This window comes from Pongo pygmaeus, chromosome 12 (assembly GCF_028885625.2).
Source record: "Pongo pygmaeus isolate AG05252 chromosome 12, NHGRI_mPonPyg2-v2.0_pri, whole genome shotgun sequence".
NCBI classification, from domain to species: domain Eukaryota; kingdom Metazoa; phylum Chordata; class Mammalia; order Primates; family Hominidae; genus Pongo; species Pongo pygmaeus.
In genome coordinates this window covers 112,846,127-112,873,358 of record NC_072385.2, presented here as the reverse complement: position 1 = coordinate 112,873,358, position 27,232 = coordinate 112,846,127, and the positions used below count along the sequence as shown (strand labels likewise).

Sequence of the window (27,232 nt, the reverse complement as noted above, 5' to 3'; positions counted from 1 at the left end):
GGGGAGCAAACGGGAGGTAAGGAGAGAAGAAAAAAAGAATGAGAGGGAAACATCTGGCTGGAAAAGCAGGAAGGCCAGCAGCACTGAATGCGGATCACAATCTTTGTTAGTCATCTTTATCTTACTGGTTACTTTGCTGGACTCAAAGTACATGTTTCCTATGGTGGAAGCTCCCTTGTTTACTTATTCTTCCTGACCCAGGTTTAAAAGGCCTGCCTAACCATCTCAGTAGGCTTTTCCTAACTGATATCCTTCTGAGCTGTGGTAGAGAAAGGGGAAGCAGTGCCCTTATGGCTCCTGGATTTACAGTTCCAGAGGAAGAACTGACAAATAGAGGAAGACTTCCCTAATATCAGATGAAGCAGAACCTTCTAGGCAGAAGGAAAACACGTGATGTTGCAATGACAGGGCTCACCTTTCCACCTTGTGTTTGATCAGGTTTTGAGAAAAGAGCCACATTCTTTCCAAAAGTCAGGTCAGAAGCCTTTCCACACTTTGGTTTCCCAATTCAGCACCTGCAATGTCAAATAAAACGAAGGCCCTTGCCCCAAGTGAAGTCATCAGCAAATATCTCTTTGCTTTCCGGGGGACTGTGCTCTCTCACAACATCTTTTGGAATTATCACTTCATACTGAAACAAGGGTTTGCTCTTTCCACGAGATGTATGGCGATGAAATTAAGGCCAGGGGCTCTGAGGGCAGAAGAGAAGGCTGGTGCCACTTGTATGCCCTGGAGAAGCAGTGAGATGAAGAGCACAGCCTCTAGAGCCAGAGTGTCTGGATCTAAAATTGGCTCTGCCAACAGGTATGTAAGTCACATACCTTTTATATGCTTCATCTGAAAATGGAATAAAAGTCTTATCTATAGGAATTAAATAAGTCGATAGAAGTGACACACTTAAAACAGTGTCTGCGTATAGTAGGCATTCAGTGAGGTGCTGGCTATTACTGGGATGTGAGAACAGAAACAGTCATTTGCTCAATCCCAAGTTTATTTTGGTACTTTGTTTCTTTCTTGTGATAAGGACCAGTGGTTTCAAGAATTCTAGAATATTAGAACTGAAAGGAACGTTCATTTTATGGCTATGTGAGGCTCAGAGGGAGTGGAGCCCTCCAAGGCCATGCAGCTACCTGGTGGCAGTTTCAAGACCAAACACCAGGCTTCCTGTTTTCTAGACCACTCTCCACTCTACCACCCTCCTTCCTTGGAGGATGATGTCCAGGACCAAGATAGTGCTGTTAGGGCAATGATAGCAACTGGAACTGTAGTAGCCCCTCCAAGGGCTCCCTTGTCACTACAAAGATAATCTTAAGCTGGTTCATTCATTCACTCACTCAGCCCTGATTTTTAAGCTATTCTCAAACAGTACAGAAAAATGAAACACAGTTCTCATTCTTAAAGAGCTTCTATTGAAATTAGAGCAATAAGATATGAAAATAAAATTATACAATAGTACAATCACTTAAACAATATTTATAAAATAATATTTTATAAATATAAATATATTTTATATTTATATTTTATATTTATAAATTATACAATAATACAATCATTTATATTGTCTAGTATTAGACAGCTTATATATATTCTATCTAATCAGTTGCCAGTAAAAGAGTTTACAATAAGGTTAATAACTTTATGAATTACTAAAATAAATGAAACCAAGCAAGATGTGCAAAGCAGTCTGGAGGTTTAATAAGACAAAAAAAGACACCTGGCTAGAAGGATCAGGAAAGTCTTCATGCAGTAAGAGTAAGTGGCATTAGATATGGGCCCTAAAACATGAATAGGTAACAGAATTAGAATGTGACCTTTTCCTCTCTCCTCCATGAATAATTACTTTCTAAATATAAATATACACAAATGTATACATATACAAAGAAATGAAATACAATTCTTCATAAATTTTCTATGGAATTTCAAAGGCAAGTAAAACATAAATCCAAAAGGCAAGAACTTCCAGAACTTCCACCCTTATTCTGTGCAAGGCAATTGAAGAATAAGAGGGCTTGTTTTAAGAATTATCATCACATATGAACTCCTAGTTCATCTGTAACAGTGGTTCCCAACCTTTTTGACACCAGGGACTGGTTTTGTGGAAGACAGTTTTTCCACGGATGGGGATCGGGAGTGAGATGGGACTGGGGTGTGGGGGTGATAGTTTCAAGATGAAACTCATCCACCTCAGATCATCAGGCATTAGATTCTCATAAGGAGTGCACAACCTAGACCCCTAGCATGAACAGTTCACAACAGGGTTCATGCTCCTATGAGAATCTAATCCGCTGCTGATCTGGCAGGGGGCAGAGTTCAGGCCATAATGCTGGCTCGCCTGCCACTTACCTCCTGCTATGTGGCCTGGAACCTAACAGACCAGAGAGTGGTACTTATCTGTGGCCTGGGCTTGGGAACCCCTGATCTATAGGATACAAGACAAGTCAGCCCTCACAAGGAAGAAGGATGGTCATGATTAGATTTGGAGAAACAAGCTGATAGACTGGATTTCTACTGCCACCATGCCTGTGTATCAGTGGAGGTCTTAAGTAAATTATTGGATAATACTGCAGGAGGACAGTCAGAGCCATTGCAGGACTCCAGGCTAGATAGGGAAGTGGGAGTAAAAATACAGATAAGGAAATTTGTTCTATAATGTAGACTGTTTTCCAAAGCAGCTACATTATCTTACATTCCCATCAGCAATGAAGCAGGGTTCCAGCTTCTCCACATCCACATTATCTGTCTTTTCAATTACAGTCATTCCAGTGAATATGAATTAATATCTCATTGTGGTTTCGATTTGTATTTTCCTGATGGTTAATGATGTCAAGCATCTTTTTGAGTGCTTATAGGCAATTTATAAATCTTCTTTGGAGAAATGTCTGTTCACATCCTTTGTCCAGTTTTAAATTGGGTTGTCATTTCATCCTTGAGTTGTAATCATTTTTTATTATGGCTACAAGTCCTTTACCAGATATATGATTTGCAAATATTTTCTTCCATTCTTTGGTTTGTCCTCTTACTTTCTTGATCATATGTTTTGAAGCACAAATGTTTTATAATTTTGATGAAGTCCTATTTATGTCGTTTTTTCTTTTGTCACTTATGCTTTTATTGTCATTTTTAGGAAACCACTAAGAAACCAAGGTTACACAGATTTACTTCTATATTTTTTTCTAAAAGCTTTCTAGTTTTAACTTTTACATGAAGGTCTATGATCCATTTCGAGTATTTTTTTTTTTTTTTTTGGCATGGTGTGAGAAAGTGGTCCAACTTTAAAAAAATAAACTTTACTTTTTAGAAATTTTAGATTTACAGAAAAAAATGAGAAAATAGTACAAAGATTTCCCATATATGCTATGTTTCCCCTGTTAGTGTGGTATACTTGTTACAACTAATGAACCAACAGTGATAAATTATTATTAACTGAAGTCCATAATTTATTCAGATTTTCCTAAGTTTTATATAATCTGCTTTTTTTTTTTTGTTCTGGGATCTCATCAAGTATACCACACTACATTTGGTCATCATGTCTCCCTAGGCTTCTTTGGCTGTGACAGTTTCTCTGGCTTTTCTTGCTTTTAATGACCTCAACAGTATTGAGGAGTAGTAGTAGGACATCGTAAAATGTCCTTCTGTTGGGATTTAACTGATGTTTTTATCATGATTAGAGTAGGGATATATGCCTTTAGACTGGGCTAGGAACATGTGTTTTGCAAATATTTTTTCCCAGTCTGTGAATGGTTCTTCATCCTCTTAAAAGGTCTTTTGCAAAGAAGAAAATTTTAATTTTAATAAAGTTCAACCTATCATTTTCTTCTATGTTTTCTTCTGGAAGTTTCATAGTTTTGTGTTTTACATTAATGTCTAATCCATATTGAGTTAATTTTTAAAAAATGTTTAAGGTCTATGTCTTGTTTTATTTTGTTTGTTTTTTTTAAGATGGAGTCTCTTTCTGCTGCCCAGGCTGGAGTGCAGTGGCATGATCTCGGCTCACTGCAACGTCCGTCTCTTGGGTTCAAGAGATTCTCCTGCCTCAGCCTCCCAAGTAGCTGGGATTATAGGCACTCACCACCACCCCTAGCTAATTTTTGTATTTTTAGTAGAGACAGTGTTTCACCATGTTGGCCAGGCTGGTCTTGAACTCCTGATCTCAAGTGATCTGCCTGCCTCAGCCTCCCAAACTGCTGAGGTTACAGCATGAGCCACTGCTCGCAGCCTATGTCTTGTTTTATATTTTTACATATAGACTTCCAATTGTTCCTGCACATTTGTTGAAAGGAAGATTCTTTCTCCATGGAATTGCCTTTGCTTCTTTGTCACAGAAGACTTGACTATTTGTGTGGGTTTATTTCTAGGCTCTGTATGCCATTCCAGTGATTTATGTGTCTATTCTTTTTCGAGTACCACACTGTTTTAATTGCTGTAGCATCATAGTAAGTCTTGAAGCTGGGAAATTTCAGTCCTTTGACTTTATTCTTCTTTATACTGTGTTTGGTATTCAGTGTCTTTTGCTTTTTCGTATAAACTTTAGAGTCAGTTTGTTGGTACCCATAATGTAGCTTGCTGTGATTTTTATTGGGTTAATATTGAATCTATAAATCAATTTATGAAAAAATGACAATATTAAGTCTGCCAATCCATAATTATGGACTATGTCTGCATTCATTTAGATCCTTGATTTTTTTAATCAGAATTCGTAGTTTTCTGCATGGCAACCCTACACATATTTTGTTAGATTTATTTCATTTTTCAGTGTTATTATAAATAGCGTTTTATCGGTATATAGAAAAAGCATCGACTTTTGTGTATCAGTCATGTAACCTGCAAACTTGATATAATCACCTTTTAGTTTCAGGAAATTGTTTTGGTGATTATTTGGGTTCTTCTACATGGATAATCATATCATCTGTGCATGCAGATAGGTTTTTTAGCTAGGACTTCCAGTACAATGTTGAGTAGGAATAGTGAGAGACATTCTTGCTGTGTACACAATTTTATGGGGAAAAAAATTCAGCTTTTCGGTATGATGTTAACTTTTTTTTTCTTTCTTTTGGTAACTGTTCTTTTTCAAGTTGAGAAAGTTCATCTTTATTTTTATTTTGTTGAGAGTTTTTATCAAGAATTGCTTTTGGATTTTGTTAAGTGCTTTTTCTGCATTAATTGATATCATCATCATTTTTCTTCCTTAGCTAGTTGAGGTGCAGGTTATATTCAGTGTTGTGATGGGTTATATTGATTTAATGTTGAATCAGATTTGAATACCTGGAATAAATCCCACTTGGTCATGATTTGTAATTCTTTTTTATACATCATTGAATTTTATTTGTTAATATTTTTAAAGGATTTTTGCTTCTATGTTCATGAGAGATATTGGTCTGTAATTTTCCGTTTTGAGTATCTTTATATTAGAGCCCTATTGATGGGCTGGTAAAGTTAGGGAGGGAAAACAGTCTATAATTTTATGGTTAAATGTCAATGTTTTAGTGTGCCTGGGTCCCTGGCATGAGAACTTCACAAGTGTTTCATAGCTCCCCTCACTTTGATAAGACATGAAAGGTATAGGGGGCTGGAGGCAGGAAAATATACTTTCCCCAGGTGGGATAAGGCTCTGGTAAAATCTTTTCCCTGCAAAGTAGGCCTTGGTTATGGAACATGTTCTAGAGTTATTTCAAAATGGGAACTTTTTCTACCACCTGCTAGAGCCATGAGAGTTTTCTTAGCTCTCACTATGAAAACCTGGTGGGATTCCTAGAGGTAAAGCCCATGAACGTGTAGTGCTCCCTTGTATGACTGAGGCCTCCATGGGTTTCTCACTCTCAGGCTAGTCCACACTTAGTGTCCAGCAATTTGTCAAAGTTACCATTTTAATTTTCCTATCAATTGATGGCACTAGTGATTCCTTCTCCAGGTAAGCAGATCTCAGTGACTCTCTGGGTTCGACTACCTGTCCAGATTTTGGAATGACTGCCCTGAAACCTCAGTTCCCTGATGGATCCAAGCAAAGTGATTGACTTTTAGTATATTCTTTTTTTTCCTCTTATTGTAAGATTGGGAGTGATGACTTCCAAGTTCTTAACATGCAGGGCTGAAACTTAAAGTTCCAGCTTCATTCTTTGCATTCAAATATGCAATTATACCAGCATCATTTGTTGAAAAGACTCTTCTTTCCCCATTGAATCTTGTGACACTCTTGTCAAAAATCACTTAACCATAAATGTGAGGGTTTATCTCTGGACTCTCATTTTATCCTGTTGATCTATGTGTCTACTCTTATGCCAATACCACACTGTCTTGATTATGATAGCTTTGTAGTAAGTTTTGAAATCAGGCAGTGTGAGTCCTCCAACTCCATTGTTCTTTTTCAAAATTGGCTATTCTGGTTTCTTTGCATTTCTATATGATTTTTAAGATCAGCTTTTAAATTCCTGCAAATAAGCAACTAAAATTTTAAAGTAGATTCCCTGGAATCTCCAGATCAGTTTGGAAAGTTTGGCTACCTTAACAGTGTTAAGTCTTGACTCATTCCATTTATTTAGGCTTCTTTAATTTCTTTCAAATATGCTTCAGAGTTTTCAATATACAAATATTATACTCCTTTTGGTAAATTTATTTCTACATATTTTATCCTTTTAGTGCTATTGCAAATAACATTTTTTAAATATCATTTTTAGATTGCTCATTGTTAGTGTCTAGAAATGAAATTGATTTTTATGTATTGACCTCCTATCCTGCAATCCTGCAAAACTTACTTATTCGGTTTTTTAATCTTTTTTTCAGGTTTGTTTTTATGGTTTTGGGTGTTTCTTTTAGGGTGATCGGTTAAAGCTTCTCTGGTTCAATAAAAGTGAATTTTAAAATGCCCACAAGAGTTATCAATTGGATCGATTATTATACTAAAAAAATACTCTAGGTAAAGTTTGGTGATAAGATGAACAGTAGCTAGAATGAGTTATGGAGTTGAGAGGGGATATTTCTGTCATGTGCCCAACTTGAGGGTGTTTATAGGCTGAAGAGAAGGAGCCAGTGGGAAGAAAGAGTTTGATATTAGAGAAAAGAAGGAGATGGTGGATGAAGAAGTGGCAAAGGAGTCAGAAGGGAGTGGGTTAGGCGTAGCTACTGGTTCTGAAATACCTTAAGGTTTACCTTGTCTTCCTAGATATTGGGGAATGAGTCCAGGGTATAGATATGAATGGACATGTGAACTGGAATGTACAATAAAAAAGCTAACAGGAAGCAAGATGCTGGTGGAGAGTATGCTTGATAACTTCAATTTCTCCATGACATAGGAGTCCAGGGGATTTGCTGAAGGGAGAGGTTTTGAGGAGAGTAGTGAGGTTTGGAATAACTATTTAGAAAACAATTTGGAATTTGAGAATTAAAGGCATCTTTTAAATAGAAAGTCTTTCTAATTAAAAATCTCTAAAGGCTTTTAATAGAAAGATATTTTTAAAGGATAGAAAATTCTCTAAAGTCTTTTTAATAGAAAGAATTCTATCAAGAAGAATAGAAAATTCTCTAAAGTCTTTTTTAATAAAATATTCTCCATATTACTAAGGCAACTGAAATCAGATCAGAATGAAGGCAGATGTCTATAAGATCCCTGCCGTGTTTCCATCTTCTGGATCGTTTGCCAAAAAAGTCTAAGAGAAATTTTAGCTAAGCATTATGTAAACTATCCTGTGACCAAGACCCACTTGGCTTTGGTCCCCATTACCCCAACCTCTTTCCTGAATTCTTTATTGTCTCTGAAATAGATCAATGAGAAAATGGTTTCTTTCCAAACCTCTGTTGGGGATAATAAACCTGCTACATGCCTGGTAGGATGATCATGCTTCTACCTCAAGGCTTATATCCTGGAATATATATATATCCTGGAATATATCCTCTGATGTAAAAATTAAATCCCAGCTTAAACATAAAATCCTGGAATCTATCCCTTAACATCTGCTCCAACAGAAACTGAAGTCTGAGCTAGTATTTTTTTCTCCCCCAGAGTTGTGCTTATGCGTGTAGAGGTGTTATGGACTGAATGTTTGTGTCTCCCCCAAAATTCATGTATTGAAACCTTAACCCCCCAATGTGATGATATTTGGATATGGGGCCTTTGGGTGGCAAAGTTAGGTGAGGCCATGAGGGTGGGGTGCTCATGATGGGATTAGCGCCCTTATAAAAAGAGATGTGAGAGAGCTTGTTCTTTCTCCTTCCACACTTGCAAAAGAGGTCATGTGAACATATAATAAGAAGGTAGCCATCTGCAAGCCAGGAAGAGAGCCCTCACTAGAACTTGACCCTGCCAGCACCTTGATCTTGGACTTTCAGCCTCCAGATTGTAAGAAAATAAATGTCTGTTGTTTGAAGCACCCAACTCATATTTTGTTATAGCAGCCCGAGCAGATTAAGACATATTTTGGTACTGAGAAGTAGGGTGCTACTGTAAGCATAACTGAACATGTGGAAGCAGCTTTGAAACTGAGCAATGGGTAATGGGTAGAGGCCAGAAAAGTTTTTTTTGTTGTTGTTTGTTTGTTTGATTATTTTTATTTTTGTAGACACAGGGTTTTGCTATGTTGCCCAAGCTAATCTTGAACTCCTGTTCTCAAGCGATCTTCCAGCCTCAGCCTCCTAAAGTGCTGGAATCGCAGGTGTAAGTGATCAAAGCGGACAAAATACCCCCCTTTTTAATTATACTTTAAGTTCTGGGATACATGTGCAGGACATGCAGGTTTGTGACATAGGTATACACGTGCCATGGTGGTTTGCTGCACCCATCAACCGGTCATCTACAGTAGGTATTTCTCCTAATGCTGTCCCTCCCTTATCCCCCAACCCCCCGACAGGCCCAGGTGTGTGATGTTCCCCTCCCTGTTTCCTGTTTTCTCACTGTTCACCTCCCACTCATCAGTGAGAATATGCAGTGTTTGGTTATCTGTTCCTGTGTTAGTTTGCTGAGAATGATTGTTTCCAGCTTCATCCATGTCCGTGCAAAGGACATGAACTCATCCTTTTTTATGGCTGCATAGTATTCCGTGGTGTATATGTGCTACATTTTCTTTATCCAGTCTATCATTGATGGGCATTTGGATTGGTTCCAAGTCTTTGCTATTGTGAACAGTGCTGCAATAAACATACATGTCCATGTGTCTTTATAGTAGAATGATTTATAATCCTTTGGGTACATACCCAGCAACGGGATTGCTGGGTCAAAAGGTATTTCTGGTTCTAGATCCTTGAGGAATCGCCACACTGTCATTCATGGCCATACTGCCCAATGTAATTTATAGATTCAATGCTATCCCCATCAAGCTACCATTGACTTTCTTCACAGAATTAGAAAAAACTACTTTAAATTTCATATGAAATCAAAAAAGAGCCAGTATAGCCAAGACAATCCTAAGCAAAAAGAACAAAGCTGGAGGTATCTTTCTACCTGACTTCAAACTATACTATAAGGCTACAGTAACCACAACAGCATGGTACTGATACCAAAACAGATATATAGACCTATGGAAGAGAACAGAGGCCTCAGATATAATGCCACACATCTACAACCATCTGGTCTTTGACAAAGCTGACAAAAACAGGCAGTGGGGAAAGGATTCCCTATTTAATAAATGGTGTTGGGAAAACTGGCTATTCATATGCAGAAAACTGAAACTGGACCCCTTCCTTACACCTTATACAAAAATTAACTCAAGATGGATTAAAGACTTAAATGTAAGACCATACATAAAAGCCATAAAAATTCTAGAAGAAAACCTGGGCAATACCATTCAGGACATAGGCATGGGCAAAGACTTCTTGACTAAAACACCAAAAGCAATGGCAACAAAAGCCAAAACTGACAAATGGAATCTAATTAAACTAAAGAGCTTCTGCACAGCAAAAGAAACTATCATCAGAATGAACAGGCAACCTACAGAATGGGAGAAAATTTTTGCAATCTATCCATCTGACAAAGGGCTAATATCCAGAATCTACAAAGAACTTAAACAAATTTACAAGAAAAAAAAAACAAACAACCCCATCAAAAAGTGGGTGAAGGATATGAACAGACACTTCTCAAAAAAAGACATTTATGCGGCCAGTAAACATGAAAAAAAGCTCATCACCATTGGTCATTAGAGAAATGCAAATCAAAACCACAGTGAGATACCATCTCACGCCAGTTAGAATGGTGATCATTAAAAAGTCAGGCAACAACAGATGCTGGAGAGGATGTGGAGAAATAGGAATGCTTTTACCCTGTTGGTGGGAGTGTAAATGAGGCCAGAAGAGTTTTGAGTTGCATGCTAGAAATATAAACACTAAGGGTGGTTCTGGCATGGAAATAAGGAACATGTTATTGGAAACTGGAAGAAAGGCAATTTTTGTTATAAAGTGGCAAAGTACTTGGCTGAACTATGTTCTGGTGTTCTGTGTGAGGTAAAACTTGTAAGCAATGAAATTGGATATTTAGCTGAGGAGATTGCTAAGCAAAGTGTTTGAAGGAGAAGCTTAGTTTATTCTGACTGCTTATAATAAAATGCAAAAGGAGAAACATGAATTGAAGAATGAATTTTTAAGCAAAACATTTTGGAAAATTCTCAACCTAACATTATTGCAAAGAAGAAGAAAGCTTGTTCTGAAGAGAACACTAAGGGTGTGGCTAAACAACCATTTGAAAAAGAGATCATGGGTGCAACTCACGGACTCAATCAGCCATCTCAGGAGAGGCTGGGAATAGAGATTGGGTTATGCCATCAGAGATACTGCCAGTTTGAAGTAAAGGAGACAGAAAAGGTAGTGGAGAATGGAGGAAGGCTGTCAGACTTTTTGGATTTTACAGGATGAAACCATAGAGTATTTCGCTTTGAATGTGTGCTACCTTTCAAGAATAGAGAAGGAACCCAAGGATGATTCAGAGGTCCTTAGGGCTGCCACTCTCACCATGGTCTGGGACCAGTGGGACAGGCTGCCTCCACCTCAGTTTCAAAGCGTAGTACTGTGCCCAGCAGATCATAGATGGGGACCTTTCTGAGAATTCACTGGATGGAGCTTCCCCCTACCCTCAGCTGAGGTAATAAGGCTACCCCCACAGAACTGAAGGGGTTGGGCCACCCACAGAGCTGGAGGGTGACACTGCCACTCCAATGTGCCTGGAGAGGGCAGAACATCAAACCAAAGCAGATAATTCTTGAACATCAAATCAAAGCAGATAATTCTTGAACTTTAAGACCTAATGGAATTTGCCTTGCTAAGTTTGGACTTGCTATTACCCCTTTCTTCTTTTGTAGTTCTCCCTTTTGGAATGGGAATGCCTATCCTATGCCTGCCCCACCATTGTATTTTGGAAGCATGTAATGTGTCTGGTTTCACAGGCTCATCGCTAGAATGGAATTTTTTTGCTTCAGGATGAATTATACCTCGAGTGTTACCCATATTTGATTTAGATACTATTTAGATGAGACTGCAGACTTAAGAACTGATGCTAAAATGAGTTAAGACTTTAGGGCTATTGGAATGGAGTGAGTATATATTTTGCATATGAGAAAAACATGAATTTTGGGAGTCCAGGGGTGGAATGTTACAGGTTCAATGTTTATGCCTCAACCCCTCTACCATTTATATATTGAGGCCCTAACTCCCAATGTGATGGAATTTGGAAAATGGGGCCTTTGGAAGGTAATTAGGATTAGATGAGGTTGTGTGGGTGGAGCCCTGTAAGAAGAGACATCAGGGAGCTTGCTTGCTGTCTCTCTCTTCTTGCACATATGTATACAAAGAAGAAGTCATGTGAGCACATGGTGAGATGGCGGCCACCTATAAGCCACAAGAGGAGAACTCAGAATGAAACCCACCTTACTAGCACCTTAATCTTGGACTTCACCAGACTCCATAACTGTGAGAAATAAACTTCTTTCTTTTAAGCCATCCAGTCTACAGTATTTTGTTATGGCATTCTGAGCTAAGACACGAGTTAATATCTATTAAATACCAACTATGTGCTAGGCACTGTGCCTCATTTAATTTTGAAACAAAACTAGGAGGTAGGTATTAGTATTTCCAATTTGCCTGTGAAGAAAATAAAGCTCAGCATCACAAAACTAGTAAGTGATGGCAGATCACATTGCCCTCCACTCCAAAGAAGCTGAACTGATTTATTCTCTCACCAACAATCCCCTCCCCATACACTTACCAAACTTGATAACTAACCCCCAATACATAGGTATGTTTTATTGTTAGGGTTTGATTTCATTTCTCCCTTTTCAAGCTAATGATTAAAAATGACTGATAACTTCTGAACTTGGTACAAAATATTGTCTTTGATATAATATGAGCAGGTATACATCTACATTACTTCTTCAATGGCTATACTTTATATTATTGCATATATATACCTCTTGTTGTATCTATTTATTTGACAAACCCCTATGCCCCATAAAACACTTTTAAGTTGTATCAAGGCCTTCTCTGTTAAAGAAAAGCAACAACAATTTTTAAAAGATGCTACAATAAACAGTCAGTATACTTATCTTTGTGGTTATGTGTAAGTTGATTGGTAGGATATAGTCCCAGGAGTAGAATTGATGTTCGGAAGACACATGAATTTTTTATCTTATGTAGTCTTCTCTACTAAAAAAATTTATTCTGTGTTTTCTTCTAGTTCTTCTATGATTTCTTTTTTTTACATTTATTTCTTGGATTCATCTGAAGTTTATTTTGGCATCAATAGTAGTGGAAGGTTGAACCTTAATAATTTTTACTAATGCCATTTATTGACAAATCAATTTTCAACATTGATTTGAAATGCTGCTTTTATTGCATAAAAAATCCTCATATATACTGATCATCTTCTGGACTATCAATTCTATTTCATTGATCTAGTTTTCTAATTTCAAATTATTTAATATTCCCATAGCAGCATGCTAAAATGCAAAGACCCTAGAATGAGGGTGCCTGAGGTCAAATCCTAACTCTACCATTTATTAAATATGTGACTTTAGCCTAGCCCCTAAAGTGTATTTGTTCTTCAGCTTCCTCATTTCTAAAAAGATAAAATGTCAAACTAGTATTGCCTAATGACTTCTTCCCTAAGCCAAAATCTTGAGATGGACAGAAGAGAGAAAGGGGTTGAAGGAACTCCCCTTAAGAAACCATATTCAGAAAGTCACACATACACACACGAACCCATGAGGATTCATGGGGAAGCAGAAGAGTGCTGGGGACTCATATAGGTAGAAAGTGGTGAATTGGAAAGGGAAGGCATCAAGGGGAACTTTTAGGAAAAACTTGAGAAAAGGAGATTCTAGTTTTACCCTGTTTTATTGCCCACATTGTTCTGGGGGAGTTGAGCTCAGGGGTGAGAGCAGGGAAACTGAAATTGGTTTGGAACTGAGTGATGTGTTCCTAATACACTGTAAAATTTGGCTGAAGCTTGCCTTTTGGGTGAATATCAGAGGATACTCAGAGCCCCACAAAATAGGAGTCTCAAAACCCAAAACAAATAATAATGCAATTGAAGGAATATACATTAATTATGAAGCTAGGACTCCCAGGTTCACCCTTTTCCTACTGCTCTCCCATGGAGGAAGGCAGTAGTACCAGCTTGAGCCTCAGGATAACATCACACACCACAGTGCTGAAAGCTGTCATGGGCGATAGCCTCCACTAAGACAGGTGAAATATCAAGGTTAGTTGGCAAGTGGCTGAGTTGGTATTTGAACGTGGTCTCTGATTACAAAACCCGTGTTCTTCCTACGAAGTAATTTTTCTCCATTGGGGGAATTCTTCAATAAGGACAACAATGACAACTTTCCTCTTGTCATTCAATATAGAACACTGTTGGATCCCAAATTTATTTTAGTATAATGATTATAATAATAACAATAAAAAACTGAACAGGAGAATCGCTTGAACCTGGGAGGTGGAGGTTGCAGTGAGCCAAGATCGCGCCATTGCACTCCAGCCTGGGCAACAAGAGCAAAACTCCATCTCAATATAAATGAATAAATAAATAAATACATACATACATACATACATACATAAAAAAAAGTGTTTTTTCAAAGGTACAGAATGTTAAGAGAGGGATATTTAGTTACTTGACATTTTCTTGTCTTGGCTTTTATTCCTAGAATCTGACAGATTACAAGAGACTTCGAACTGGCTTCAAGGATCTCCTTAGCCTTACTGATCCTAAACTCATCACAAGAGATGTGATTATGACTGTGTCATTCTTTTAATTCAATTCAGAATCCCCAATGGTTACCCACTGACTATAGGCCAGATTCTTCATTATGAATGCTATTTTGTGCTCATTATCCAGGAAGGGGTTATAAGATATTAGAAGGATTCTTGAGGCATTGTTCCTTTTAGTGTAAGGTTAAGGGATTAATTGAACATCAGATAATCTCTGAGGTCCGACTCAAACTAAACTTTTCAAGTCCCTATATCAATAGGCTTCAAATTATCTCCTAAGCCTCGTCTTCTCTAACTCCTTGATATAAACCTATCTTTATTTTTTATGTACTTATAATTTTTTCCATTAGAAATGTATTTTCATATCAGTTCAGAATGCATGAAGCTTGATATTTAAGAGCTCAAGATCAATGAAGCCTTTTCCCTCTGCTTCAATGAATTTATTAATTCAGCTCTTCATGTTCCATAAATTGTCATTGATTTAGTAATTTGATGAAAACATTTATATACAAATATTCCACTAAAATGTAAAGCCTATAGATACCAAGAAATTTACTCAGCCATAGATAGAGTCTTAGAATAAAACACTCTGAATACACACAAATGAATAAGATATAAGAATATAATAGAAAAGCACTTATACTGGAGGAGTTTGATTACATATGTCCCTGGAGATAAAATTTTATTAGAATCACCTTCTCTCCATCCTGTTTTATTTCAAAGACCTTTCATATAGTACATTACTTGTATGTTTAGAGTTTATGCCTAAATTTAATTCCATTATTCTCTTAGTTACTTTACTATTTATTTGTTTAAAAAAAGATTTGAAATGCTGGAATACAATAAACCATTGCAAAGCTTCACAAAGTTCTAAACTCTCCTGGACTCTTTAATAACTAAGTTATCCTAGATAGTTGCTTTCTATGTAGCTATTCTTTTTAAGAACAGCATTTTAAAATCATTTTTGTCATTCCAAAAGAAATTTTTCTATAATGAGGGCATCCTCATCAGAGGATAATGAACATAGTATTTTAGTTATGATTAAGAGCATCATTAATCTTTTCCCTTTCTTCAGTAGCATTTATGAAGCAGATATTGGGTGAAGTTGACTACACAGAGTCTGTATAGGACAGGAGTGCTTTCATTTTCATTCATTCCAAAATAATTTGAAACTTCAATTTTGTTATTTCCTTATCCAATGAATTATTTAGAAGTGACATAAAATATCTAGCTGTCTGGGTTCAATTTTTAAAAAATTTCTAATTTTAACATATTGTGGTTAGTTAAGTGGTTTGTATATACATATTTAAAATTTTGCTGTAATTTCCTTTGTGGCTTCTATAAGAGCATTTTCTTTGGTAAATGTTATCTAAGTAAATAAACTGTGTATTCTCAGTTAGGTGTAAGTTCTACATATATCTATTAGCATAACCTTGTTAATTTTATATTTAAATACTCTATATTTTTATTCATAGTATATCACAGTAGGAGACTGTAAGAGACCACTATGATGTGATGTGTATTTGTTAATTTTCTTTTGTGATTTTACTAACTTTTCAGGTATTTCAAATGATATTGAGGCATTTTAGGTTCATGATCATTATATCTTGCTGGTAAATTATTTGACAATATGAAATGTCCTCTTTTGATACTTTTAATGCTTTGACTTTCAATTCTATTTTGTCTGATACTGATGTTGCTGTTCCCATCCTACTGTTAGTACCTGCCAGGCGTAGGCTTTCAAACTTGGAATCATCATGGTTTTGGCGCTCTCCGGTAAGCAGCACTTAGCTGGAGTCTTACAAATCCAACCTGATATTTTACCTTTTATGAAACAAATTTACCCCATTCATATTTATTTATTTATTTATTTTGTGAGACAGAGTCTCTGTTGCCCAGGCTGGAGTGCAGTGGCACGATCTCAGCGCACTGCAGCCTCTGCCTCCTGGGTTCAAGCCATATTTATGTTTATTAAAAAATATATTTGAATCTACTCCTGCCATCTTATTTTGTGCTTTCATTTTACCTTCCTTTCTTTCTTGTTTTCTTGTTTCCCCTTCCCAGCCTTTTCAGGGATTAATGAAATTTTCTTTGTTCCACTTTTCGTGTACTGGTTTGAAAACTATATTCTATCTTTATTCTTCCAGTGGTTATATTAACTTTTTAGTCACAAGTGGTTAAATTTGTATTTTCTAATAGTATCTATAATCACTGTCCATTGTCCCCTTTTGATGAACCTTAGAATGCTTTTTTCCCTAAATTCTTCATCAGCACCTACACTTCCATCTTCCACAACCCATGTTGAAATAACCTGGAATTTTTGGCACAGAGTATTTGTTAAATATAGTTTTGCAATTATATTTCATAGAAAAATAGATTTTTGGCTTTCTTTGCTAACCACTGCAGCTCCTCGTGAGGTCCTGGATTCATTTTCTTTGTATATTCTCTAGTAGTAGTTTCAGCTTTCAGAGAGATTCTACTGTGTCATTAAAACTCTGAATCGGGGCCAGGCGCGGTGGCTCACACCTGTAATCCCAGCACTTTGGGAGGCCGAGGCGGTGGATCACGAGGTTAGGAGATCGAGACCATCCTGGCTAACATGGCAAAACCCCGTCTCTACTAAAAATACAAAAAAATTAGCCAGGTGTGGTGGTGGGTGCCTGTAGTCCCAGCTACTGGGGAGGCTGAGGCAGGGGAATGGTGTGAACCTGTGAGGCGGAGCTTGCAGTGAGCTGAGATCACGCCACTGCACTCCAGCCTGGGCAACTGAGCAAGACTCCATCTCAAAATAAAAATAAAAATAAAAAATAAAAAATAAAAACTCGAATCCCTGGATGTTTGAAAAACATCTTATTTCTTCCTAACATATTAATGATATTTTGGCTGAAAATAGAAATTTAGATTTGAACTTCTTCTTATTCAGCAAACTGAAGGTATTGCTCCAATGTCTTTTCTTCATCCAATATTATCTACGAACAATCTATGCCAAATTTGATTAGAATTACTATAAACAATCTTTTTTTTGCTCTCTCTGAAAGCTTCAATAGTTACTGTTTATACTTATAGCTTTTAACATATTGACTATATCCTTAATGCTCTGAATTTTCATTACATTTGTACAGATGTGGGGCCTTTTGTTTTTGTGATGTGTTTGTTTGTTTAAATCCTGCTCTGTTGTTGGTGAACTGTTTCCATTTGAGGGCTTATATTTTTCTTCACTTATAAGAAATTCAATCCTATTATTCAGATTTTACTTCCCTTCTATTTTATTAGCTATTAGCTAGAAGTTATAACTTACAGAACTCTCTTCCATGTCTTTTAAGTTTTCAACTTTTTTATCACCTTGTGCTACATTCCTACATTCTGTCTTCTATATATCAAATTCCCTTTTCAGCTGTTCTCATTTTTCTATTTGCATCTACTGAATTTTTTATTTTAATAATTACATTTTTTTTAAATTTCCAGGGTTTGACTTTGTTTTATTACAGATAGCTCCTTATTCATTATTTTGATGCCATACTATACTTGAAGACACTAATTAAGCTTCTTAAGAAAAGTCCTTTTCTTATTATCTATTAAAATTTTCAAAGTTGTAATTCTGTTGGGCTGTTATATATATATTTTTATAGAGGCTACATGCTAAATGTTGTTGATTCTTGACTGTGGGCTCATCTTGGTGATTTGAATTCCCTGCTAGACTCCTTACACTTTCACTCCCACAGCCAGCCTTAGGCGAGGTATAGAAACAGCTTTTGAGGTTTGTGCTCCTCACTGTTTTCAGTGAGAATGAGGGAAAGTTGGGATGGGTATTGCTGACCCTGCCCCTCATTCTTAGGCTGGCTCCTATGCAAAGACAGACTTGAACTGGTAGAGAGATAAAGAGTGGGATGTACATAGCATGACCAGTGTGGATGCCTCAACTCATTTTCTTATCATTTGCATTAGCTTCCACCTCCTGTCTAGTCCTACCTTCTACCATGTCTAAGCATGGGCACCCTTGGTGATGCTCCTGTCTTCTGTGGTAGGACTTTCTAAAAGTTTCCAGTACAGATTCCAGGCTACAATTACTCTCTGCAAACTCAGCCTGTGTACTTTTAGACTTTCTGAAATTTCTCATCATTTTGATTAGCCAAAAATCTCTCTTTGAATTTAGAAAACAAGCTATACATTCATATACTTAAAAAATAACTTAAGGCTTAGAGCGGAAGGACAGAAGCTGAGAAAGGAGAGGATATCATCGTGCAATTAGTGTTCCATCTTGAAAGTGAAAGCCTCCATTTATATTTTGTGTTGTTTCCCTTTTGTATTGATATTAGGGATACTAAGCAATTGTCACCTACTTTGCAAATACTTGTTACATGTGCCTTTAAATTTCATTTCAGGTATCTTCAGAGATACAGATGTTTTACATTTTAATGAGGACAAATCTGTTCATTTTTCACTTTAAGATTTCTGGTTGTTGTGTCATGCTCACGAGGCCTTTTTACTCCACAATTTTAAAAGTTTCCTGTATTACCTTCTGAAATTTCATGGTTCACTCTTTCATATTTAGATATTTCATGTTCAGATATAGATCTATGAGGACTTCAGTTTTTGCTTTGAGGTGAGGTTTCTTGTGTTTTCCATTCTCCCTTTTCCATGTAGGAGTTTTTATTGCAGCTGTTCTACTGCTCCACTAATTTGTTTTGGGTGGGTAGATGTAGAAGAGTATTTAACATGTTTACTTGATAGTTCATCAAATCATAACGAACCACATCCATATTTGATGTACTGGAATGTGCAGCACTGAGTTCTTGACCTCAGATGAGTTCAGTAACCGCCTGGGGTTTGGGGTCATCTCCCTTTGGGGAAAGATGAGTGTGAAGAAGAGTATGTGAAGATACATAGTAGCCAGAGAAGCTGACTGTGGCAGAGAGCACAAAGTGTCCACCAAAACAATCTTCCAGTTCTCCCTTCCGGCACACAGCTAGAGTCCATCTCCCTGCCTCCTTCAGTTAGGTAGAGCCAGGCGACTAAGTTCTTTTTGGTACAGTGTCAACAGCCATGCTTGCCATGCCCATAGAAGCCTTCATTTGTACTTCATTCTTTTTGAAGGCTGGATGTAGTTGAAAAGTTTCTAAGAGACGGGGCCAGGAGATGCCAGGGTTCTGAAAGACTTGAAAGACTGCATGGGGGACTTGAAAGCTGCCTGCTGAATGTTTTGCCTTGAACTGACACTCTAGTGAGAAAGAAGCTTCTCAAAGTGTCAGTTTGCTTTAGATTTTTTTTTTTTTTTTTGAGATGGAGTCTCGCTCTGTCACCCAGGCTGGAGTGCAGTGGTGTGATCTGGGCTCACTGCAAGCTCCGCCTCCCGAGTTCACGCCATTCTCCTGCCTCAGCCTCCCGAGGAGCCGGGACTACAGGCGCCCGCCACCAAGCCCGGCTAACTTTTTGTATTTTTAGTATAGACGGGGTTTCACCGTGTTAGCCAGGATAGTCTCGATCTCCTGACCTCGTGATCCGCCCGCCTCGGCCTGTCAAAGTGGTGGGATTACAGACGTGAGCCACTGCGCCCGGCCCGAGATACGCTTTTTGAGTTAAGAAGATTCCTTTTATTTCTAACTTACCCAGTGGCTTTGTTGTTGTTTTAATCAGAAATGAGTGTTAAATTTTATTAAAGATTTTCACACCTATTAACTATATCATATAGATGTTCCCCGTAAATCTTCCTATGTAATAAATTCCAATTATTACATTAATAGAGTTCTGAAAGTAGAACTACATTTAAATATGACCATAAGATGGTATTCTTTTAATGCGATGCTGGACTTCATTTTGTTTATAATTTTTGTGTATGTTCAAGTGTTTCATTGGTTTATAGTTTTCTTTTTTATCCTGTCTTTGTCCAATTTTGTTACTGAGTTTATGGTAGAGGCAAACTGAGAAGTTTGTCAGCTTTTTCTTTGGTCTTTAACAATTTATATATCATGAGTTATCAGGGCCTCATGCCCTTTGAAGGACATATATATATATGTATTTACTATGGTTCTAATTTCCTCTAGTGTTACTGATCTATTCATTCTTTTCATTAAAATTCGTAATATTTATGCTATGTCCCCTCTTTTGATTTAATTTTTGTTAAATTTTATTAAATTTTCATTGGTTATATCAGTTTTTAAATTCCTGCCATGCACTGCTCTTATTGATTACAGTTTCTAAGGGCTTATGTATTGTCAAAGAATGTGAGTTTTGATTTCACAATTTTACCATTTTCTAACTTATTTTTGCTTTTATTTTTATTAATTCCTTTCTTCTGCTTTCCTTGATTTTATTTTGTTGTTCCCTTTCTAATACTTTGAGGGTTGTTCATTTTTTTGTTTAATTAGAAGGCATTTGGGGCTATAAAGTTTTCTATATTTCACAAGTTTTGATTAATAATATCTTGTTCTAATGTTTTCTAAGTAGTCCATTAATTCATAAAATTCTTCATCAAATGGCTTCTACAATAAGAAACTAAAATAGCATGCCTCATGTCAGTCTCTTACAAGCAGAATATCTTTCCATTTCTCCATGGATTTTTGAAGTATTCCAGGCTATATTTTACTTTCAGTAACTCATATCAGGTGAAAGAGGAAGGAACTGAGCCAACACCACATTCCTCTGGAGTATGTTTGGTATTCTTCAGGCACAATTTTATTCATGAAAGTCTTTTTTAGAATTATAGTCTTACTGCAAACAAAAAGGAACCTGAATCTTTATAGGTGATCTGTTTCTTTTTCATTACTAATTGAGAAAACGTACATACTTAACTATGTGTTTATCAATATTAAAACTTTTGAATTCTAAAATTACCAAAAATATGAGAGCTTTAAGTAATAAAAATTGGTACATTTCATCTTTTAATGGCCATATGTATGAAATAACATATCATATTAATTGGACATGGCAATTTCTATTTCATTATCTTTATTTATTTATAGTGCTGTATAGAAACTTAATATGACCACAAAAAGCCTTTCTATTATCTGCTGTAGGGATTTAAAGATATTTTCTTTTGTCTTCTCTAATCATCTCATTTATTAAAACTAAAGTTTCACGTTTTTAGTAGAGTCCTTGAAGTAGAAATATATTTAAATAAGACCATGAAATGGTATCCTTTTAATGCAATGCTGGACTTTGCTTATAATTTTTGTAAGTATATGAAAATGTTTTATTGGTTTATAGTTTTCTTTATCATCTTATTTTTGTCCAATTTTTGCATTGTGTTTATGCTAGATGCAAACTAGGAAGTTTTCAGCTTTTTCTTTGGTCTTTAACAATTTATATATCATGACTTATTGGGGCCTGGTGCCTTTGGGACGTCTTTTTACTATGGTTCTAATCTCCTCTAATGAATTCATTCCTTAGGAGCCTATTAAATTTTCTCTCTGCTCTGCATCACTGCACCAGCAACAATAATTATTAGCTTTGTAAACTTTGGTAAATATCTTAACCTCTCTGTGCTTCAATTTCTTCAAATGTAAAGTGGGGATAACCACAGTTTCTTTCTCACAGGATTTTTCCAAAGTTAAGAGTCTATAACATAAAGTATTTACAATAGTCCTGGGGATAATGTTAGTGCTATATACGTTAGCACTATTATAATATTTTTATCATAATATAGAAATAATCACAGCTGCCTCCATTGAAAACCTTATTGCTATTTTTTTTCTCATTATTAAAGTGTCCTTTATGTGTGAAGGACATTATATAAATTGTCATCATCTTGTCCCAAACCCAGTGATGTGGGTGTTATTACTCTCCATATGAGAAGCTAAGAGATGTGAAACAACTGTCAAATTCACAAGGTAGCAAGTGATAGAAGCGACATTTGAATCCACATTTGTCTGTCACTAAATCTGTGCTCTTCCCATTATATTACCCGGTCTGATGTCACCCTGTCTACAAAAATCTACTTTCATAACCTCTTTCTGCCATCAGCAAAGCAGAGGTTCATCTTTTTTGGCACACTGAAAAGACTGTGCTTAGAGCAGCAACGTTGTACCATCGTGCCGCAGGATTCAACTGCAGGTCTTTAGTGACATTAATGATTTACTGTTGCTTATCTCAGCTTACCCCAGATAATTTGTCAATCAATACCTGGCCTTTGGATTTTCTCTATGTCATTTCTCCCAGTTCCCAATTTTAAACATGTATTTAAGACTGTCTAGCTAGAGTTTCTCTAGCTCTCTGGGCAGTCCCTTGGCATGAAGGTGTTATGCAATATAAAATGCTCATGAATCAATATTTCATAGGATCCCTGGAGTTCAAGTTGGTACTGGAGGAAAATGGCTGTTTTCCAGGGTGAAGCCCAAAGTACTAGTTGCTAGAAAAATGCTTCTGAGGCCCGAAAATAATCAAGGATTTTTGTTGTTGTTGTTGCTGAAAATAATCAAGGATTTTTGTTGTTGTTGTTGTTTTATTTTTTGTGCCTATCAAAGACCTATGTATAACCCAGGTCTGCATGTCCATGAAGCAAGCCTTCTTTTTTCACTCCAATCTAGCATGCTCACTACCCCTCCTTTCACCTCTTACAGCAGCCTTGAATCACAAAGTAGTTGTCTATCAGTCTTGATTGTTTTATGTATTTATCCAGTATCCCTAACAAAATGGTAACTCCTATATCTTTTCTTTTATATTGATATCCCCCAGTCCTCTGCCAAGTAAGGACCATGCAGTGACCATTGCTTCTTTTTAAAATTGTGGCAAAATATACATAACATAAAATTTACCCTTTAACTATTTTAAAATATCTAGTTAAGTGGCATTAAGTACATTTACATTATTGTGCAGCTACCACCCATCTCTAGAACTTTTCATCCAAACTGAAACTTTCTACTCATTAAACAATTTCTCCCCAGCCCCTGGCAAAACCACCATTTTACCTTCTGTCTCTATGAGTTCAGCTACTCTAGGTACCTTATAGGTGGAATCACACAGTCTTTGTCCTTTTGTGTCTGATTTATTTCACTTAGCATAATGTCCTCAAGGTTCATCCATGTTTTAACGTATGTCAGAACTTCATTATTTTTATAGGCTGAAGAATATTCCATTGTGTGTGTGTGTGTATAAGTGTATATGACATTTTGCTTATCTGTTTAGTCATTAATGGATATTTGGATCATTTCCACCTGTTGGCTATTGTGAATAATGTTGCTATGAGCACTGGTGTACAAATATCTGTTTGAGTCACCTCTTTTTGGGTGTATATCCAGGACTGGAATCACTGGCGATGTTTAATAACTTTGAGGAACTGCAATACTGCTTTCATAGCTGCTGTCCCATTTTACATTCCCACCAGCAATGCCCGAGTTCCAGTTTCTCCACACTTTCTCAACAATTGTTATTTCACCATGATTCTTCTGACTTAATCCTCATGACAAATTGATAATTATTACTATACCTGGTATTGGTATTATGCTTCACAATTGACCGTTTTGCATACATTATGCTTTTGAATATTTATAATAATCTTTGGTTTAAGTATTACAGCTACACTACAAAAGAATACATTGATATTTAGAGATGCTACATCACTTGCCCAAGAGCACAGAGCTAGTAGGTGGAAAAGTCAAAACCATAACTTTACCAGATTTCCTTTATTATTTGAGAATTAAACAATTCATGTTTTTGAGATTCTCCCTTGAATGTTTCGCTCACTCTGCGTTATAGTAAGGGCAGCTCACGCATTGAGAAAGATTCCTGAAAAGGAGACCTGCTGCTGTCCCATGCCTCCCAAGGTATCAAAGAAAATAAATGACTTAAATAAGTAACAGGAAGGGTTTAGGTTAGATATTAGCTAGGTGGTAGGTGTTGGTCAGACATTGGAAAGGATTACCAAAGGACTTTTTGAAATAATGCAAGTCCTGAAGAATGCGATAGAGTTCATCCTAGTACATGTCTGAAGGCAAGGAAGTAATTCAGTGCAACCTTGTTAGTTATTTGAAAGTAGGGGATAAACTAGATGAGTTCACATCCTTTCTTCAAGTTACCTGATTCTATAACATAGATTCTACCAAATGGCTTTGTACTAGTGAGGTAAATTGTTCTTTGGGGTTAGGGGATGAAGCTTGTTGTCTCAACTCCTTCATCCTCAGTCTCTGGAGAATGCAGCCCCCAACTCTCAATTCCATTTCATACCCTCAGCGTTCACGAGGTCTTCAGGGGAGGGGTCAGAGATGACCTAACTCACCTGGGGGTTCTGAGTTAACCTCACCAGTTAACTTTCTTTAATATTGTTGAGTTGTTTTTCTTCTGCTCTTCTGGGAGATTTGAAGGATTTGCAATTTTGGCCTGAAATTAAATGGGATAATTTCTTTTATTTTTTTTGAGACGGAGTCTCACTCTGTCGCCCAGGCTGGAGTGCAGTGGTGCAATCTCAGCTCACCGCAACCTCTGCCTCCCGGGTTCAAGCGATTCTCCTGCCTCAGCCTCCTGAGTAGCTGGGATTACAGGCACGTGCTACCACACCTGGCTAATTTTTGTATTTTTAGTAGAGACGGGGTTTCATCATGTTGGTCAGGCTGGTCTTGAACTCCTGACCTCGTGATCCACCCCCCTCGGCCTCCCAAGGTGCTGGGATTACAAGCGTGAGCCACTGCGCCAGCCTAAACGGGACAATTTCAATGTCCAAATGTTACGTGTTGTCAGTGGTGGGTCATAAAGTGGGGACAAGGGAGTTGACTTAAGACAAAATGGGTAGAAGGAAGATATCTGGTGAAGAAATAAAATTCTCTGGGTATTTATGTAGATGCTGCCACCAATGAGCTATCTGCCTTAGAGCAATCTGTAGGGAAATTAGATATCCATGTGACTCTATTCATGCTGGGCAGTCCCTCCTCTCTCCTTCAGAACTGTAATTGTACACCATTCAGTGACCTTGAATGCAAGACCAATTCTGCTGTCTTGAGCTGTTCAATATCCATGCATTTCACTTTCCTCACTACTCAAAAGAAGGAATTAGAGCTTTCCACCTCACAGTTGTTAGAGATTAAAATAACAAACCTTTTTGAAAATTAGTGTGCATTCCAAGCACTCTAAAGACCTTGTCAGGAGAATGTTGAAATTAAGAGAAAACTATTCTAGAAATCATTTAAGAAATTGCTAGCTGAGAAACAAAGGCAGTAAATGAAAGTGGCAATCAGTTAATAAGTGATGTGCATCTGAAATTCAAAAAGATAAAAATAAGAAGCAAATTATTGAAAACAAAAAAAAGCAAAAGTATTGCCTCTCACCCACGTCTGCTTTATTTCGTTCTCCTTTCTCTGAAGTCCCCTTGTCATAGGCCCTAGCCTCTTATACAGTAAATGACAAGTGAAGAACTGGATTTTGTGGGGCAATCACTGAAGGACTGAAGCGTCACTTTAGTAAATATTCCAGCTTTTCCAACAGGCCAGCAGTGGTGACCTGGAGTAGTGATCACACTGTTCCTGCCTGATGCAGGACATTTAGTCTTTAGAATGATGGAGCATGGAATGCAGAGCTGGGGAGACTACTCAGAGATAATTCCGTCCAACCTGTCATTGTACAGATGATGAAACTGAAGCCAGCAGAGTGCTAATTTTTTTTCTTTTAAATTTCAGAATTCAAAATTAAGGATGCCATGGAAAGCAAGGTGAAAAAGGCAGGGGTGTACACATCAATCCCAGATCCAGGGAGCCAACATCTTTAAGTAGACTTCTTCAGATGGCCCATGGGGTACCACAGAGCTTACAGAACAACTTAAGATCGCTCAAAACCAGGTAACATTTCAATAAATACATGGATTTAAGGCCAATAGAACCTGGCTTAGCACCTAGCTGATCCTCATTCTTACCAGAACTCCCGTCTAACCCCAGGTAATTTCACAAGTTGTTAGAAACCATCCTTCAAAGATCTGCCTCTTTCCTTCTGCATGGCAGCTGGAGACTCCTGGTTGGTCCTAATCAGTGCAGGATCAACAACGGAAATCCGCAAATGTCAATCATTTTTCTGTTTTCACTACCCAGTTGTTTTCTCTTGAGTTTAACTGCCTGAATTTTAGTGTCTGTGCTAAGAACTCAGGGGTAATATCATACACCTCTGGAAGCCCTCTACTGATTGTGGGCTATGATGTGCAAGTGATGAAAGCAGGATTTGGCCAATTAGGAGTACAAGAATTTCTTGGCACTGCCAGAGCTTCACAGAAGATGTGTGCTGTGCACATTCCCATGGAGCTGGCTTGATTTCACAATCTTTCACAGCCTATTGTAATATACCACCCGTCTCAAACAAGGTCCCTGTCCAAGTGTGCTTTAATGTTTTATGAAATCAGCTGCAAATGTCAGGATTTAAAAATCAAAAGTTGAAACCCACATTTTATTCTTTTTTATTCTGTAAGATTTAACATGTCAATTATATCTTTAATCATAAAAGAGCATGACAAACAAAATGTGTTGTAATGGGAATATGAAAATTTTTTTCTAATACTTTTATATTAGTATTTTATATTTATATTAAATGCCCTATGATGAAAGTATATTTGTGAACTAAAAAATATGTATGTATATTAAAGAATCCTGCCAAATATAGTGGGAATTTTTGGGGCTTTGTGATGTTGGATCTTTGTCACTCACTCAGCTCAACAATGAAATAAAGCACCAGGGTATTGGTTGGCTACTTCGACGTTTTATGAGTCTATGAAAAGTCTAAACTTACCATCATTAAAAGTGGACTTGTGGGGTCTGGGGGATGATTTTGATACTAGTTTTATTGTTCAAAACCCCAGAGTTGGAGCTAGAACTCTCAGAGAAGCTTCTCCTTGAGAAGCTAAAAGGGAAGGCAGGGTGCTTTTCCAGTGCAGGTGGGGCGGCCTCAACACACCCAGGCTTTCTGCTTCTTCAGTGTTTTCCTCACCGTGACTAACGAAAATGCTCTTTGTTCTTTGTTCCAGAGTCAAAAGACATCCCTGCCACGCAGCACATAGATTTATAACTCTGGTCAAAGGTTTCGACAAATATAGATTTCTTCAATCCGAAGTCCATCTGTGTGTATTCCCAGAAATAAAGAACAGTGCATGTCT

General features: G+C 37.1%; 1 long non-coding RNA gene across 1 annotated transcript; it reads left to right on the top strand.

The window, feature by feature from the left end:
• The first annotated feature begins 648 nt into the window (after nt 1-648).
• LOC129030319 (uncharacterized) lies at nt 649-27,232 on the top strand. Its single transcript, XR_008500618.1, has 3 exons — nt 649-804; nt 25,776-25,934; nt 27,104-27,232. It is a non-coding gene; the product is annotated as an uncharacterized LOC129030319 (long non-coding RNA).